Raw genomic sequence first — 17,990 nt, forward strand, 5'->3', positions numbered from 1 at the left:
GGGGCTGCGGTTATGGGAATCGAACAAGAACAAGAAGATGCTTGAGCCTTCTCTGTTTCTGTTCCGTTGTGAATCGGAAGTGAAGTAGACGCCCTTGTGAAGCTCCGATGGGGTTTCATCCTAATCGGAAAAAGAGGGTTCCGAGGTGAAGACCCTCTCTCTCTCCTCACTCTCCCTCTCTCTCTCTCTCTCTCTCTCTCTCCTCCCACCCAACCAAACAAAGTCGGGGTGGGAAGCTATAGTAACTTTTCCTCATTTTTCCATTCCGGTTCTTCACCCCACTAACATGTGGGACCCATGTGTCATACAATCCCACCCCCAACTTCCCTCTAAACAAACGGGCCCTAAAGGGACTGGAAAAATACCGCCTTGATGCGCCGAAGTCTGAAGCTGACGGCTTACGCATTTGGCTCAATGCTCACGATAGAAATCCTATTGGATCGCATGGTTTTAAAACTGGGATCGGATTGGTATTGGTCAGTACTGATTCTGAATCTTTACCTTTCCATACATACGCGTATGGTGTATGGTCTATGGCACCATTTGATAATGTTTCTGTTGTTTCTGTGTCTAGAAACAGTATAAACGATTTTTTATATTTTTAGGAATAAAAACGGATTTTTTTATGTTTAATAAACATGTTTATCAAATTGAGTAAGGTTGGGTAGATTCTTAGGTTGGTGTACATTTTGTTGGGGAATTTGAACTTCAATCCCCATGAACGATTCAGTAATGGATTCATGAGAGTTCAGAGAGAATTGGAAGAAATCTATGAAGGAATTGATGGATGTGGATTTAAAATTTCCACTAGCAAAGTAAAAATTCAGTGTATTCCTTCTCGTTTCCCTGGAGAATCTTCGAACTTTGGAAAGTCGTCAGGTAAGGTAAAAGCTGGATTGGAAGATGCAACTTTTCATCAGGGTCCATCGATTTTTTTGCCCACAAGTTGTTTGAAGAAACAGAAAGTAAGTCTGACTTGTTTCGTAAAACCCTTTTCTAGACACATAAATAAGCTTCTATTAATGTTTCAAAAATAGGTGAAATGAAAATAGGTTGATCAAACACTTTTTTGGGTGTTTTTCTGTTGCTGATCACAGAAAAACTAAACAATACGTTCTGAAAATATTATCAAATGATGCCTAAGGGTAATATAGCAATAGAAACTTTCTTTTTTAACATGTGTATATCTGTTTGATATGGTCCAATCAGGCAGATCTATATCAATATTAAAATAATTGATTTCTTCTAATGGTCTTTCATCAGTCTATTATTGATCTAATCTCATTTTTTCATATATATATATATATATATATATATAATAGAGTGTCTTCTCACACAGCAAATAGAGGAATTTATATATAACACTAATGTTTTGAAAAATATATCATCCATATGAAATCCACATGATTAAAGAGAAAGGAAATAACAAATAAGTTACGGGGAAGATTTTCCCACCAAAAAAAAAAAGAGTTCTATTGGGGTTTTCAGTTTTTTCTTTTTAATCAATTTGTTATATTCATCATGGTTGGTTCAATTGATTTTGATTATTTTAAATAATTTCTAAACAATAAAATCAATATCATACCAGTAAAGAGTTTGATCAATTAAATCAATCTGTGTTTTTGGAAATAATTGGTTTCAATTCAATGTAATCAATTTTGAACCCGGATCCTCTCCTGGACCATAACCTCTTGTAACAATCTCCTGGTGAAGGTCATGGTCCAAGAGAGGATCTGGTGCTGTCAAATTTAATTGATTCAATTGATCACTTTTCATTTTTTACATCCTTATCATATACGCAAAAGCCTAGTATTTTTCCCCTTTATGGAAAATGAGATTGAGAGGGCTATAGATCTCCTTATATATCCAATTTTTAAAGCTTTTGGTTCTTAATATTCTTAAAGATCTAATTAAAAAGATTACGCATCATTGAGTTTCTGTCTTTTATCACAAATATAAGGAGAAAATACCAAATGAGGTTTGGGTTGTGAAAGCTTACCAAACATTAAAAACACCTACTCAGATGATCTGAGTCATCTGTCCAGTGGTGGTGGCCATTTATTAAGGTCATTTGTGATCAGGGTTTAAAAGAATGGAATCTGGAATTGGATCAGTCCTGGCCAATTTCAATCTGATCTATATGGGAATTGGCGGAATTAGCCTAGAACAGTCAGAATCGGCCAAAATATGCCCTAACCTTAGAAAATCAGTATGGATCAACTGTTGTAAAATCTAGATCGGCTGAACTTGGGATCAACCTTGATCGATTTGATCATATAATCCAGATTTTTAAAACGCTATTCGTGATGAAGATTAGAAAAGGTTATTGGAGATGGCGAATGGTGAAAGTAGTACGATCAGATCAAAATAGGGTTTTAGTGCATGGTATGAGGTATCAGTTGCCATTGATATCGATTATATATCGACTGGATCACATCAGATTGGACCATTTTCCCCCTAAAATACTAATATGGGTATGGGTTTTTCTGGGACCATTTTGTCCTCTCTTGTTCTGTTACCACTGATACAATATTAGTCAGGTAATAATATCAATCAAGGTCGATCCAATCCCGACAAATAAAACCATGATTCAAAATAAAATGGATTTTGTTTCTACAAATCTATTTATGAGTAAAGTTAAAAGGGGACCAAGAAAACCATGGTCTCAAGGTTTTTAAATCATTGGGTTACTGAACAAATCAAAGTTAGTAAATGTATCAAATTATAGTCACAATAATAAATGGAAGTAGTAAACTGATATTGCTCATGGCATAGATAGAACAATCTTAATGTAATCATTTATGTAAAAAGTATGACTCGTCATTATAATTTAATGGGTCTCATTCAATAGGAGTATGTTGGTGATTGAGTAGTAATAATTTTATGGAAAAGCGATGTCTCATGCTTGAGAATATTCATACTAGAAATGCTTCATGTGTCATCGTTTTTCCATAAAATTATTACTACTCAATCAATTTTGTTGTAGGAGTTAAAAGTATAAGATTTAAAAGTGAAAGAAGAAATAATTGGAAAAAATATGCATTCTTTTTTCACATTCTCTCTCTCTCTCTCTCTCTCTTATATATATATATATATATATGTATATGTGTGTGTGTTAAATACATATTGTTGTCATTTGTATTTTTTTACGGAATATTTAAAGATATTACTAAAAGGTGAATTATTATTATCACAAAGGTATTTTTTTTTTCTAAATGTTATAAAGTATTTATTTTGCTATGTAGATAAATGATATATCAATTCCGGCCATTGGATAGATAGGACATGATCTATATTGATCATGTGTCAAATTTAGAGTTCAATTCTATCAAACATCATTTTTTTATTGGCATACATCCCAAAATACTAATTTGGGTTTTTTTTTTAACCATTTTACCCTCTCCTTTTCTGATACCACTGATACGATGTTAGTCTAGATGTAATGATATCGGCCATGATCAATCCGATCCAATACTTAAAAGTATGATTCAAAACATATAGATTTTGTATCGACAAAGTATTTATGAGAAAAGTGAAATGGAAACATGAAAATCCATGGTCTCAGGGTTTTTAATTCATTGGATTACTAAACAAACCAAAGTTATTGTAAGTATCAAATTATAGATACAATAAAAAATGGAAGGAGTTAAATGCTATTTGCTCATGATTATGATTATGGCGTTAAAATAATGATTATGGCGTTAAAATTTGGACATACCTAAATGACAAAGAAGTTAAAGAAAAAACCACTAGAATTGGCTTCTCACATTTGACATTAGTGTGAACAAGATAATCTATCATATGGTAACACAAAATTATTTAAAAGAAAATCATAGTTCTTCATAAGCTTTCCATATATGACCTCATGTTATGGGCAAGTTGCACACATTTACTCAGTACTTTATAAGGGTTTACTAAATGTTTTCATTTGATTTCTAGAATTTGATTGAAGGTAATAAGGAAGGTAAAACCTATGTAATGTTTATCGTTCCTTCCTTTGCAAAACTTTTAATTACAATCAATTTTATATCAAAAAATGATTTACTCTATGTAAACATGGATGTTACATTGGGACTATAATAGAGTGGGGACCGAAACACTAAATTTTTCCATGCCTCCACCCTTCAGAGACGTAATAGGAATAAAATCCTTAAACTCAGAACTGGCTTTGGTGAATGGACTCAAAATGAAGAGGAAATAGTTCATGAGGTGGTGGATCAATACAAAACCATTCTCTGCTCTAAAGGAGTTAATGAACTTGCTCTCCAAGTTGTTTTACAGACTATATCCCCTGTTATTAATGTGGCTAATAATGAATCTTTGTGTAAACAACCTGGGCTTGAGGAAATCAAGGCGGCATTGGGTTTCATGGCCCCCCTTAAATCCCCTGGGCCAGATGGCCTACCACCAGCCTTTTTTCAAAATTACTGGGACCTTGTCAATACTGATATCTTTCATTTTGTACAGGAGTTCTTCAATGATGGAGTGATGCCTAAAGATCTTAATGATACTATGATATGTCTCATTCCTAAGCATGACCACCCTGAATCTGTTGACCACTACAGACCAATTAGCTTGTGTAACGTGGTTGTGAAGATTGTGACAAAGATTGTGGCCTCTCGCTTGAAGAACATCCTTGATAAAGTCGTTTCTCCTGCACAATCAGCATTTGTTCTTGATTGCCTTATATCTGATAACATCCTCCGTGCCCACGAAGCCTTCCATTATATTTTTCATAAGAAGAAAGGTAAAAGAAGATATGTGGCAATGAAGCTAGACATGAAGAAAGCCTATGATAGGCTTGAATGGAGATTTATAGAGGGGGTACTCACTCGAATGGGGTTTTGCCAGAAGTGGATTTCAATGGTTCTCTCATGCATTTCTTCAGTCTCATATAAGATGATTATCAATGGCTCGGTTCGTGGTGCTATAACCCCTTCACAAGGCATTCGCCAAGGCGACTCCTTGTCTCCGGCAATCTTTGTGATTTGCTTCCAAGCCTTGAGTGCAGTTCTCCACAAGGCTAGAAATGATGGTTTTATACATGGCATGAAAATTCGTAATAGAAGTGAACCCCTATCTCATCTACTTTTTGCTGATGACACTCTAATCTTCTTGGAAGCCAATCCTACTGAAATTCAGATTATCAAGTCTTGCCTGGAGTTGTATTGTTTGGCTAGTGGACAGCAAGTCAACCTCCAAAAATCTTGTTTAGTCTTCAGTCCCAACACGGTGGCGAAGTTCAAACGTTGGTTTTCACGTATCTTGAAAATCCCTTATAGAACTCCTCCAAAGAAATACTTGGGACTTCCCATACATTTCGGTACTTCCAAGCTTGAGTTGTTTAAGGAAATCAATAAAAAAACTGAAGGTAGAATGCAGAGTTGGAAACACAAATTATTGTCATATGTCGGGAAGGAAATTATACTGAAATCAGTCACTCTTTCGATGAATACCTATGTTGCCACCCATTTTAAATTGCCAGCGGCTCACCATTCTACTCTTCGAAAGGCGGCAACTCATTTCTTTTGGAATGGGATCGATGAAAAGCACAAGATCTGCTAGATTTCTTGGGACAGAATGTGCCGCTCTAAAGACAAAGGAGGGTTGAGACTCAGAGACCCTGCCATACACAACATAGCTCTCCTAGGCAAACTGGCATGGAGGTTGTGGAAGTTCCCTACCTCTCCCTGGGCTCAAATGATGAAAAGTACATACTTCCCAAATACTGATTTTCTCCATGCTACAGCGGGTTCATCTCCCTCTTGGGGCTAGCGAAGTGTGCTCGAAGGTAGGAAGGTTTTAGAGAAAGGACTACTATGGTTGGTGGAATCTGGAGAGGATATTCTAATTTGGGAAGATAGTTGGCTTCCATCTTCTCCTAATTTTAAGGTTCAACATCCTGAATATAATGATCATAATTGCAAATGGGTGTCAGACTTAATTGATGAGGAGAATCGGGTACAGAGGGAGGACCTCTTATAGCTTCATTTTCATCCTGAGGATGTTGCTCCATTAAGAAGATTCAATTAAGTCTATTCCCTCGCCAAGACTGCCGAGTATGGGGAGCTTCAAAGAATGGCATTTATTCAGTTAAATCTACTTATCATCACATCTGCAATATGAAAGATAATGCTCAATGTCTTATTCCTTCCTCTTCTACCAATAGACGTCAATACTTCCCATCGAAAGTTGTTTGGCGGAAAATCTGGAGTGCTCAGGATATGCCCAAGGTTAAACATTTGGTTTGGAGAGCATGCTCTGATGGTCTCCCTTCAGCTGAAGCTCTGATTTGTTAGAATGCTCCTCTCAATCCAACTTGCCCTCGATGTGGATATGAGAACGAGAATATAAATCATATTTTTCTCAATTGTAGCTTTGCTCGGGCAGTATGGTATGGTTCTAGATTGGGTTTCAGCCCTCCATCCGGGGATCCTCATTTAATTAATACTATTCAAGGGTGGAGTTATTTCTCAGCCGCAGGAAAGCAATTGGGGAATGAGATATCTGGTCTGGCATCTTACATTTGTTGGGCTCTATGGTTGGCTCGTAATGATCTCATTTTCAATGGTAGAGATCGCTCACTCAGGGAGATAATCTCATATGTTGAAAAAGAGTTTGATGAGTTTTGCAGTAGCCATGCACCCAATACACATTGTTCTCAGAATCCACAACAAATTGGTTCTAACCGTTCAGTACATTGGTGTCCTCCCTGCCCCTCCTTTTATAAACTCAATACTAACGCTACCATGTCCAAGATGAAGATTGGAGTGAGATTTATTCTGAGAAATTCCGACGGTGTCCCCAAGTTTGCTATCTCTGAGCCAATTTTTTTCTCATCTATTCTTCAAGGAGAAGCAATTGCAATTCGGTGTGGGCTCTTACATAGTATTGCTGAAGCAATTGAAAACAGATAATTTTGAGCTTGCCACTATCTTAAGCAGCAACCATGCGGATCCCAAACTTGAAGTTTTCGGTATTTGGACGGACATCAAATAGTTGGTTACCTTTTTTCTTTCTTGTTCATTCAAGTATGTTCCTAGGGAGACTAACAGCGTCGCTGACTCCTTAGCTCGGAAAACCACCTCCTTAGCGTGCAGGATGGTTTGGCCCTCTTCTACTCCTTGGATTTCTGATCTATGTAAATTGGACTCCTTGCACTGGTCACGCATAAATATATAGGACCGTTTTTACCAAAAAAAAATACATTGGGACTATAATTAAACGAAATTACTCGACTTCATAATATAAGGGGCAAACTTCTCTATACAGTGAGATGCTAAAAAGGGGTGCGGTTTTTTTTTTTTTTTTTCACATAATCATGTTGTGTTTTGACAACCCCCCTCTCTGTATGTATGTGTTTTAAATACATACCATATTATTGTCATGTCATAAAGGTTGGTTCATATTTTTAAATGCTATAAATTATTTATTTTTGCCATGTAAACAAATGATATATCAACTTTTGTTTTTTAGCAATGATATATCAATTCCAATTATTGGATAAAAACGCCATGGTCTAGATTAGTCATGTCAAATTTTAAAGTCTGATTCAATAAAATATGTTTTTCTGTACTAGCACACATCCTATGCACATTTTCAAAGTCTAATCCACGCACATTTTCAGAGTCTAGTACTGTAGACATTATTGTGCACTCTCTCGATTTGAATGGAAATAATTGGTTTATATTAAAAATATAAAATAAAAATGAATGACTCAGAATTGTCTTGTGATTTTTTAATATCGCCTTCTATTGTTACATAGATAACTATTCTAAAAGAAATCTAAATCTAATAAAAAAGCAGTTCCCTATCCAGGAGAATGGCTTTTGCTAATGTGTCTGTCTCTCTCTTCAATCCAAAATAAGTGGCAGCGATGTCTTTTCATATAAAAAGAAGAGAAGAGAGAGACAAATGGGAGCACTGGTGTAGGTTATGCTTCTTAATAGAGTTCCTTTTCCTATCTGTTTAATATCTATAAGGTTGTTTACTTGTCAAATTTTTTTTTTTTTTTTTTGGATTGAGTTTTACTAAAACCACAGTGAACATAAATTTGTTCATAGCGTTGCCCCGTGACCCCAGGATATAAGAGAGAAAGAGGGGGACGGGGGGTCACATTTAGACCATCTCATCGTTTAGCCACCAATCAAAGAAAACAATTTTTTGTCTACCCAAACTTTCTCACCTTGCTCTTGAGTTCTTAGTCAATCACTACCATGGTTCAAGATGTCGATGAATACCACATAGTATTACTAGCCACAATTTCGATACTTAGCTAATACCATATCCATGGAATGATACAGACTAGATGTACGTAAGGGTGTTAATCGGTTCGGTTTCGGTTTAAATGGTGTGGCTCGGTTCACATTTATTTGGCTGAAACCAAAATCGCACCATTTACTAAATAATTACATTTTCTAAAATTGCAATCATTTAGTAAACGGTTTTTGTTCCACTATTTTTAAACGGTTAGTTTCATGGTTTTAAACAGTTTCAGTTTCGATTTATTCCATACGATTTCTAAACGATTAGCTATCAGTTTGCTAGTTTATTTGCATGTTTACTAAAATTTGCTTTTAGTGATAAATGATTCAATCTTGAGAATGTGAAATGCAAACCATTATGTTTTGTTAAAACAACCAAGCAACTAAGCAAAATAAAATATTACATTGAGAAAGTGAAATGCAAACAAAACTACTAATGAACACCGGTAGTTGTGGTAAATGATGCTGAAATAGGAGTAGAAGGCTTTGAAAACACATCTTCCAAGGCTTCAAATAATTCCTCTTCATCCGTCTTAACTATATAAAGGAAGAAACAATTACTTAGAATATGAAACTAATATCCAAAAAATTTCATACGAGGTTAAAAGAAAAAATATTACCTCCAAAAGTTGGTTACTTAATCGTTAAACGGGTTAATCAGATTGATTTTGATGGTTTTAATTGTTCGATTTTCACGGTTTCAATTCAGTTTAAAACCAACGGGTTAAACGGTTAAAACGGATTCAACACATTTAATTAATCGGCCTTAAACTTAAAACCAAAACCGAACCATTTACTAAATGATTTTACAATTTCGATGTAAATGATTCTATTGGGTTTCGATAAACGATTTCGATTTTAGATCCACATCCTTAGATGTACGATCACTATCCATTACTCACCGAAAGGAGGAGCCAATCCCCGATACATTAGCCGCAGAAATTGAAGCCGAGCTTAGCAGCTGCAGCCGCAGCTAAACCGGAACAAGTGCAGAATGGGCTATTACACGTGTCGTTTAATTGTGACACGATTGGGCGGCTGCCACGTTGGAAACCAACAAAAAACCTTTTCGACATGGACGAGAAATGGGCAGATTAACCGACTCTGGAAATCTGCTGAAAGATTTGTCACTGTTCAAGGAATCGTGAGATTGGAATCTGTTGACTTGAAAAGATTGATGCCGATTCAGGGGATGTGATATGTCTCCTATATGTGTATGACTTCATGATATGACATGGTACGATAAAGCCATATAGCCATCATGGGCATGCAGCTGAAAGGAAACGAAACCATGAAACCTCCGAACCGGTTGGATTGATCGAGATCGATTGAATAAAATTGAACCGAATCAAACCAAAAGTGAACCCGGTTTTGTATCGGGATTTTAGTGACCAGTTAAAAAACCAAACAGATTGGATGGATCAAATGGCCCGCCCGAAGCTGGAAACCAAACCAACTCTAGAACTGATGAAAAAAGACGATAGGAAACTGCTACGAAATCAAAAAATTATTATTGTTGTTTTTTAAATATTAATATGCAACAAAGAAAATGAATGGGGCTGAAACGAAAGAACACTAAGACCAAACCGAACCAAAAAATTTAAACGATATAACCTAGCTTCAGCTTACATTTTAGTTTTGGTTTTGGTCTTGGTTTTGGTTTGATTTAATATTAAATCGAAATTGGTTTAGTACTAGATCAAACCGATATGCTTTCGGACAATGGAAAAAATCTCTTATAATTGTGCTTTCGTTTTGAAAAAGATGCGCTCACTTAGGGGAGGAGATTATTAAGACACTGTTTGATAACGTTTTTATTATTAAGACACCGTTTGATAATGTTTCTATTGTTTCTGTGTCTATAAATAATAGAAACGCACTTTTTGGTGTTTGATAAACCTGTTTCTCGAATTGAGTAGGGTTAGTTAAATTTCTTGGGTCGGTGTATGTTTTGTTGGGGAATTCGAACTTCCATCCCCAACAACGATTCAATAATCAATTCATAAAGGTTTGGAGAGAATTGGAAGAAATCCACAAAGGAATCGATAAATGTGGATTTAAGGCTTCCACTAGTAAAACAAAAATTCAGTATATTCCTTCTCGTTTCCCTAGAGAATCTTTGAACTTTGGAAAACCGCTAAGTAGGGTAAATGATGGGTTGTGAGATACAATTTTTAATCTGGAGTCCATTGATTTTTGGGCCCACAAGTTATTCCAAGAAATGGAAAAACAAGTCTCAATTGTTTTGTCAAACCTTTTTCTAGACATAGAAATAAGCGTAAATTTCTATCTATATTTGAAAAAACACGAGAAATGAATTAGGTTTATCAAACAATTTTTGAGGTGTTTTTCCATTTATGAACATAGAAAAATGAAAAAACACGTTTCTAAAGAACGTCAGCAAACGATGCCTAAGATTCAACATGAAAACAGATGATTTGTAAAAAATTGGATGAATTGAAATATTCTTTAGCGACTTTTCCTCCAACCTCACATAGGCACACAAATCAACACTCAGGTGATTAACGCTTAGCCAATGCTCATATCTCTGATTAAAAAACTGTTGAACATAAAGCCGTTAGAGAGGATCCAAATCCAAATTGGATATTCCTCCTTGGTTAGTCTTTTGTACGTAAGTTTTACTCAAATCCTAACAAGTGACTGATGAATGAGTATGAAAGCCGCTATAGCAGCTATTTTCTTCCATAAGAGACAAAGAAATCTTACAACAGCGTACTTACTACAGCACAGGGTTTCAAAGATTCAGGAGGGCAAAATGATGGATCTTAGGATTCCCTGGAGGCTGAAGCTCCACAGGTCACAGACAAAACTGTAGAGATGATGTGTTTGGTTGTCTGTATCGTCCTTGATTTTAGGTTCCATGCATGTATATATATGTATGAACTGCAACTTGCAAAATGGTCTATGACCTACTGTGAAGGTCTTATAAGTTCATTGAATGAAGCCATGCTCAAACAAGAATATATATTTAATTTTAAGAAGAAGAACACCTTTAAATAATGGTTGAAACTTGAAATATAGTTGTAGCATCTTAAATAATGTTTCTTCGAAAATTGAAGTATTTGCAATGTGTTCTTAGAAAGTATACACATTCCTAACACTCCCTCGTAAGTGAGAGAATAGGTACTGCAGACACATATCTAATACGATGAAAACCTACTCTAATATCATGTAAAGTTTTTATATCTCAATCACAGGTTTAAGGGATGGTATTGATATATTGATTCAAATTGGATCAATGCATATTGATCGGTTTTTTTTTTTTTTTTTTTTTTTTTTTTTTTTTAAGTATAATTTTTTACTATTTTACCCCTAAAACGATACGGGTAACTGATCCGGATCAATTAGGGATCGATCTTAACACTGATGCAATACGGTCGATACGATATTGATACTTGAAACCATGATCTCAATAGTTCGAATTGGTAGGTGGAGGGACACGCTGGTGTAGAGGTGTCAATCGATTAGTTTGGATTGGTTTCGGTTTGGTTTCATTGATTTCGGTGTGAGAATGAGTGAAATCGGAACATGAACTAATTTGGATGCACCACTTTTGGTTTCTCTTATCAGTTTTTACTATTGGTTTGATTTCGGTTTACCATGTAATTATATTAAAAAGTATGGAAAAAAAAAGTGTTTTTAATGAATCTCGAGTTGGTATCGATTTCTTATCGAGTTATATCAATTTCAATACAATTTTTTAAGTTCATTTCAATATCTTAACAGTTTCAATGCGGTCCAATTTGGTTTCAATGTCACAAATCTTCAACCCAAAACATGATCCAATAAGGTCATATCATTTCGATTCAATTCGATATTGTTTGGTTTCATTGGTTCATATTAAGTTTTGACACCTCTACCTAGGTGTATAAGGGTGGTTGTAGGTTAATTAATAGTCATTATGGGGCTAAATTCCTAATAACACCAATGAAGAGCGATGGAATAGTTTTGTTCAAGGAGGCAAAGAGATCATTTCACTTGAGGAGGAGAAAGATAGAGAGATAATCCTAATCTATGGGAGAACTTTTTATCTTCCACAGCCGGCTTAGAGTACTGTTTTTTCCTTCTTTCACTTATATAGCTAGATGTACCTATTGTAAAAGAATTCAACCCACTGGTTATCACTCTTTCTAAAAGTTCTCTTTAAATTTATCTTTCACATTAGGCTTAGAGAACTTTTTCATTTCTTTCTTTTATATAGCTAAAAGTACCTATTATAAAATAATGCAACTTGCTAGTTATCCCTCTTTCTAAAAGTTTGATGGGTCTATCTGCCTCCAGTTCTTCTGCATTAGTCTTTCTGTACCTCTCTAAGGAACTTAGACCATGATTTGTCCAATCAATAAGGCATTTTTGTATTTAAAAAAAAAAAGTATGGCATGTGATAGGTTGGTTAGTGCTCAAATTTTTTTAGTTTTGTTGTCTGTAAAGAATTTACATCATTCTTTACTAATGTGGAAAAGTTCAATTCAAAAGCTTCTGTTTTTTTCCCTAAGAAAGGGGTTTCACATTCAAGCCTGATAATAAGGTTTTCAAATTCTTAAAAACAGAAGACAGCTCAACAAAGAAAAGAGTTCCTTCCTTCGATATGAAGTTCAGTTAATAATATTTATTTTCATTTCGAGAAAAAGCTCGTACCATGGATTATAGTGGTATCAGTCTCTGCTGATATCGATCCAATCTGGTCCGGATTAGTATCAAAGACGATCGGTGGGTATCGATCATTTTTGCCTATTGTTTTCAAAAAGGTACGTTTTTTTTTTACTGTTTTACCCCTAAAACGATACGAGTAACCAATCCGGATTGATCAAGGATCGGAGATCTGTCTCAGCTGATATTGATACTTGAAACCATGGCTGGTATGCTATTGGGTTGCCTAGCCTGTGTCATTCTCTCTCTCTCTTCATTTTGGAAATGATTTCAATTTTCCTCCCATCCCAGCCCCCATGAATCCTCTCTCCCCCCTTTTTTTTGACACTAATTTGGATTTGTTTTCCAGGTCAAAACAATACATAAGAAAAGACATGTAATATTTAGGTGATTGAGTTTTATTAGACCCATGGTGAATGAGAATCGTGGGTGTGGGTGTGGGTGTGGGTGTGGGTGTGGGTGTAAGACGGTATCAGAAGGGTATTTTGAGAAACCTAGGATGTTGGGTCTTGAACCATCCTTTAGGGTGAACAAAAACTTTCTCCATTATCTAAGTAAAGGTTTTTTTCTTGAAAAATCCTTCTCCATAGAGGAAGTGACCATATATGATTGAACTCTTACCGTCATTATCTCACATGGTGAATGAACGGGTGAAATAAATCTCGTATCTTATATCTATTGAAAATATAAGATTGTGTTTGGTATGTATTATAGGAATAAATTATGGGTCTAAAGCACATTTTGAAACCAATTCTTATCTATTCTCTCGCTTCAAATATGTTCTAAACTCAAAAATTCTATTTGGAGAATAAATATCAAAATACGTTCTAAATACTAATAAATCTATTCGTAGAATACATACCAAACATCATAATATTTATTTCAACTTTTTTCCCTTCTTGTAAACAAAATGGAGAAGTAAAAGTGGGAAACTGATCCCACTAGTTTCCATTTCTTCAAGTAATCTATTCATAAAGGTCCTTGATCAGCAAGAAATTAAGATTGTGAACAGAATTGTGTCACTTTAATGGAACACAAGCTTTTACAAATCCTTTTTCTTTCTCTCTATTCATCTTTTGACTTTTTCCATTTGCTTTCTTTGAAACCAATCGCAAGAAACCAAACAAGAGGAATTAAAAAAAGTTGGAAAAGAAAAATATGAGAGAGAGAGAGAGAAAAAAAAAATTATTAAGCAGTGTCAAATCAAACACGTGAATGATAAAGTGAACCTTTTACCCTTTACGCTGTGAAAAGTAGAGACTACTTATCAGTTATCACTCTAATAAGAAAATCACTATCAGGATGGAGAGATCTGTGAATGAAAGAAACCATGAAACCAGGAAAGGGCGTGGTGAAGAAGACAGCTAAGAAGAAAAAGATTATATAATATGTGGAATACACGCACTGCCACTTTGCATAAGTGCATTTTCATACAAAGAATCACACATCACTCAAACCCCCCACCCCCTCCCCCTTTTTTTTTCTTCTTTTGAAGGAAAACCTGACCCCTACCAAGAAAAAAAGAAAAAAAGGAAAAAGGGCAGGGAACCAGACCTACTTTCTTCTCTTTAGTTATTACTCTAAGCTTGACTGATTTAACAATTAATGACTACTTTATAACAATGGTAGGTAAATCTAACATAGGTCTTAGATATCTTCTTAAAAAAAAAATCAAATAATAATAACAAAATCAAATAAAAAATAAAAAAACTTAGGTATTGATATCGGTATTGATATGTATCAATCGTAAATACAGAGATAGATTGGATCGTTTTGCCTCTCAAAATTAGGGGTGTCAAAATTTAGCAAGCCGTAATAGGTTCGACCTGAACTGATCGGTTGATCCTCAAGCCCAGTCCAATCGATTACTAAACTTTTGGGTTCAAGCACTAACTGATTAACAATCGAGCGGTGTTGGTGCGATGTGGATCGAATATCGTGACAACCAATGACCAACCATGTATAGGACCAATTAGATTGTTTAAGCCTATTTGACCTGATTAGAGCTCATTTATGTTCCATTTATAACTTAATTAATCAATTTGCCCATTTAAAGCTTGATTAACGACCTAATTACATGGAGCACAATTATGGACTAGAAACTGATCAGTCGAATAGACACATGTCCATGCCATGGTCCATGATTCCCAATTACCTAAATGAGCGAAAACAGTGTGAGGCCTTAAATTAGTGGGGGACAATTATGCCCAATCGAAATCGATCAAGCTCAATCGATTGACATCCCTACACAAAATATCCTAACTTTGGACCATTTTACCTTCCCTTGTATTGATACAACTATTATGGCATTGAATTGTACAAGATTTAGAAAAGTAGAGTCGAGGATCATATTGATTAGCAAGATTATAATTCGGTTCAAAATGTACCAGAATCTACCAAAAATGAAGTACAATGGATTAGATCAGTTATGAACAATTCTAATTCAAAACAGTCGTCTGGGCTTGGCCACTAGACCCCCTTTGTGAAGACACCCCTTTTTCTAAAGTTATTTTACCGAGTTCCTTAGAAAGAATTCTTGCACCCTTAAAGTAGTCTCTACCTACCCACTTGTGTTGGTTTTAGGTACAAGTAATCTTTTGTTGAAAGTTTTTCCTAGGCATGCTGATAGGATAACAATACCTTCAACCATGATGGGACATAAAAGTCACATATTTCGATTTCCAAAGACAGAAAACAAGATTCTCCACCAATGCAGCCGTGAGTCCGTGACCCATAAGGAATCAATAGAAATGGTGGGTGTGATCTGTTGGAATAATTTTTTATTGGGCCATTAAGAGTTCCACAGCCACAAATTGTATACGTTGAAGGTTGAAATCTACACAACTATAATGAATTGATGTTAGGGGAGAAACAAACAGGTGATAAAGTAATGGGTTTGGCAAAAGGTTTTATGTACGGCTGTGTCTGTAAATGATTCTAACTATTTTTTTGGCTAACTATGAGTATTTAAGAAGTCCTGGGAATTCATAATGACCCCATAACCATATGGTCATATGGATCGGATCATACCAGGGTTAAATAAAAATCATTCAATTTTCAGTGAAAGTTATGAAGAGCACTAAACATTTCGTGTGAGTGACCCAAGATTTTCTTAGTGGGAATCAAGCTTAAGACATTTGAATTTGCGGCTCATACCAAGTTTTATTGGTTAGAGGTAAATGATTGTACCTTTAATTGTTAGATGAGAGAAAAAAATATATATGATCACTTTTTTGCTGTTATTCTTATTCAACGACTGCAAAATACAATTGTATACATACACGATCGTGCGTAAAATAATATATATATATATATATATATATACACGACAAACTTTGGTTCAATAGTTTTGGTCTACCTAAAGAGAAATTTTTAATTTGTGCCGACATAGGTGAGGGTATGAGATGAGGCCATGAGGGTGAGGGCCATCTCTGATGGGACGACAGAGTTGGTCAAAAGGAGATGGAGGGAGACACGAAACCATTTCTAGCTTTTACGTGAATGTCTAGTTGGACAATGGCCTTTAACAGGTGGAAGGCACATGAATGCCACCAGCTTTTCTTGTATACAAGTCTATATTCTAAAACAGCACTTCCATCCAAAACTAAAAAGTCTAGAAGAACCCCCCCCCCTCTCTCTCTCTCTCTCTTACATTGTCTAATAAATCATGTACCATATTTTTAATTTAGGGTAGAGCTTTTCCAAAAAATCCTCACCAATGAGAGGATGGGAGGTGGATTCATTTAGTAGAAAACCTATATTTTGTTTGAGGAGAGAATGTGTCAGTATAGGTTTTATAGCTCATTATGTGGAATGGCATGGAAAGGAATATCCACTTTTTTTTTTTGGTAAGGAATATCCGCTTGGCATTATAAGAATCTTTTTTTAACTTCTTTCGGCTGTACCCATTTGGACTTCTAATGCTTATATGACAGCAATTGACTATGATAATTGTCATTAAGTTGATCGTCATCTTGACTTTGGCTTTGTCTTTTTCTTTCATTATATTAAATTTTAGGATCAAGTTTTTTGTCACCTATGATGAGAAGAGAACATCTTTTACTTGTGGGTTCTAGTGCTTAAATATGACTCTTGAAACAGTGGGGAGGTAGTTCAGATATTCATATACAAAGGAGCATGTCATTATAGCATCTTAGTGGTGGGATTCCCTTCATCTACAATGAAAGAAAACTTTTGTTTCAACTTTAAACATACTTTTTAATTCATTATTAAAAAAATTAGGTTTAATTTTATATCCTAAATAAGAGGACCTATTGTTGGATTTAAGTTATTCAATATTATAATTTTATTATAAAGTTTAATTTTCAAAAGATTTAAAACATTTTCTCCTTGTATTTGTTTTGGCATGAATTATAACAGGGAACTTGTAAAGGAACAAAAGAACCTTCTTAAAATTAAGTCCCATATTGGTTTGGGAGGAAATAAATGATGGACATATAAAGTTTTGGCTCCAAAATCATATAATCACACCCCTCCATTGAAGATACACACATACAAATATATTTGTATGTATTTACACTACATGGAGAGACATTTCATGAACCAAACATACTTGCACGTAGAAAGACACGTACAATCACCTCTACATCTATAAATATAGAAGTCATAATGGGATTTGTTCTTTGATACACAATAGCGTATAAGAATGTTCTACTAGTCCAATCTTTTTTGTTCGCTTTGTTCTCTGAAATTGTTCTTCATCCACAAAAGACTTTGTTTGGCTTAAAATGTATATTGTTTTCTACCCTTCTTGTCTTGAACAAATATTGAGTATTACCTTCAGATATCGTTGTTGTAATCACTTTTGGAGTGCACCTTAAGTAGTTGAAGAGTTGTTTTATCTTAGAGCTGAAGACGTATGGTCAACCCGATTGCATATTTATACTGGGATGTTCAAATAACTTAAGGAGAATTTGCCTATATGACTCAACTTTACATAGATTGAAGGATCTCTATTATCTTTAGGAAACTCAAATTTATAAGTTTTTGGATGAAATTTGGATGAAGAATAGGGAATGGAAGGCCTACTTGCAT

The sequence above is a fragment of the Macadamia integrifolia genome, chromosome 14 (assembly GCF_013358625.1).
Source record: "Macadamia integrifolia cultivar HAES 741 chromosome 14, SCU_Mint_v3, whole genome shotgun sequence".
NCBI classification, from domain to species: Eukaryota; Viridiplantae; Streptophyta; class Magnoliopsida; order Proteales; family Proteaceae; genus Macadamia; species Macadamia integrifolia.